The sequence below is a fragment of the Limulus polyphemus genome, unplaced genomic scaffold (genome assembly GCF_000517525.1).
Source record: "Limulus polyphemus unplaced genomic scaffold, Limulus_polyphemus-2.1.2 Scaffold1040, whole genome shotgun sequence".
NCBI lineage: Eukaryota > Metazoa > Arthropoda > Merostomata > Xiphosura > Limulidae > Limulus > Limulus polyphemus.
This window is the reverse complement of record NW_013666650.1, coordinates 207,793-209,593: the sequence shown is the minus strand read 5'-3', so window position 1 is coordinate 209,593 and position 1,801 is coordinate 207,793.

Below are 1,801 nucleotides of genomic sequence, written 5' to 3'. Positions count from 1 at the left end.
TATACATATATAAGTTATTGATACCTTCGGTGTATAGGACGCAAGCAGATTTTGACATCAAATTTTGGGGTAAAAAAGTGCGTCTTATACACCGAACAATACGGTAGTTAATCACAGAAATTAAAATCACTGGTAAATATTAATCTTACATGAAGAAACCGATTTTCCTCAGTTACCTGTTATTTGGAAGCTCTAGCTTTATGTTATAAGAGTTTGGATGTTTGCAGCTTTTATATCTGAACTTGCAATGTGGAAATACTATGTCGTTTACTGTAAAGTCTCATGTTTTAGAAACTTTGAGAATCTGTCAGCCCTATAGCCATATCAAATAAGAAATACAATATGAATTTTTCTTGTTTTAAGATTGAAAGCAGATTGATTTTTTGTTTTGTTTCAAGTAAGAATCACACTAAACCTAATTTCATATGATATAATGCAATATAACACAATACAGTATAATAAAATGTAGTACATTACAATACAACGTAATATAACAGCTCCTAACTGTAAGTGTACTTAGTGGTTGGCATGTTATATCATATCCTGATTTTTCCGTTGTATATGATATCCGGTAAGGCACTTTGTCTAATAACCGTGGGAATTAATCATTACAGCAACTGCCACCTACATTACTTTTCTCATGAAGCAACAGTGTATGTTTAATATCTTTTTACTTGTCATTGGTTCTGTGGTTAATCAGCGTTGCTCAATGATTTGACGTCAATTTTGAAATATAATGACATTCAGATAATCTTTCACTCTATGTCTTACTAAGAAACGTATGGTATTTGATGACATGTATTCACTTCTTTAATGTTTTTCGATTTCTCGGATATATGTTTTGTATATATGTATATCAATTGCATTTTTTTAGGTCGCCCTGTGGGTCAGACGTAAGTATACGGACTTACAATGCTAAATCTAAAAGTTGATTCACTGCAATGGACAGAACGTAGATAGACCAGTTTGTAGCTTTTTACTAGCACAACATCAATCTTCCTGTGAGCTTGAACCTAAAAAAACAACAACAAACCTTGTCGTCTGTTTCAAACTACTACTTTCTTTTTCCTTCTTCACATAAATCACGTAGCGTCACCTGACGGCCACAAGTTTTTGCCATAGCTGATGATCGAATTTCATCTGTTCAGTCTCTATGTAGCGCCCTCCGATGTTTCAGCATGAAGCTTAAACCTTATAACGCTAAAATTCGGGTTCTATTCCCATGGCTAATACATCGTAGAGAGCCCAATGTGTATCTTTGCGCTAAAGCAAATTCTGTATAGCACAATGCCGTCCCCTAAACAAGATTCAAAATAACACTCCATTCCATTCATTATTTAGGTATATCTGTCCCTTAAAGAAGATTCAAAATAACACCCCATTCCCTTCATTATTTGGGTATATCTGTCCCCTAAAGAAGATTCAAAATAACACCCCATTCCATTCATTATTTAGGTATATCTGTCCCCTAAAGGAGATTCAAAATAACACCCCATTCCATTCATTATTTAGGTATATCTGTCCCCTAATGGAGATTCAAAATAACACTCCATTCTCTTCATTATTTGGGTATATCTGTCCCCTAAAAGAGATTCCAAATAACACTCCATTCCCTTCATTATTTAGGTATATCTGTCCCCTAAAGGAGATTCAAAATAACACTCCATTCCCTTCATTATTTGGGTATATCTGTCCCCTAAAGAAGATTCAAAATAACACTCCATTCCCTTCATTATTTGGGTATATATGTCCCCTAAAGGAGATTCCAAATAACACTCCATTCCCTTCATTATTTAGGTAT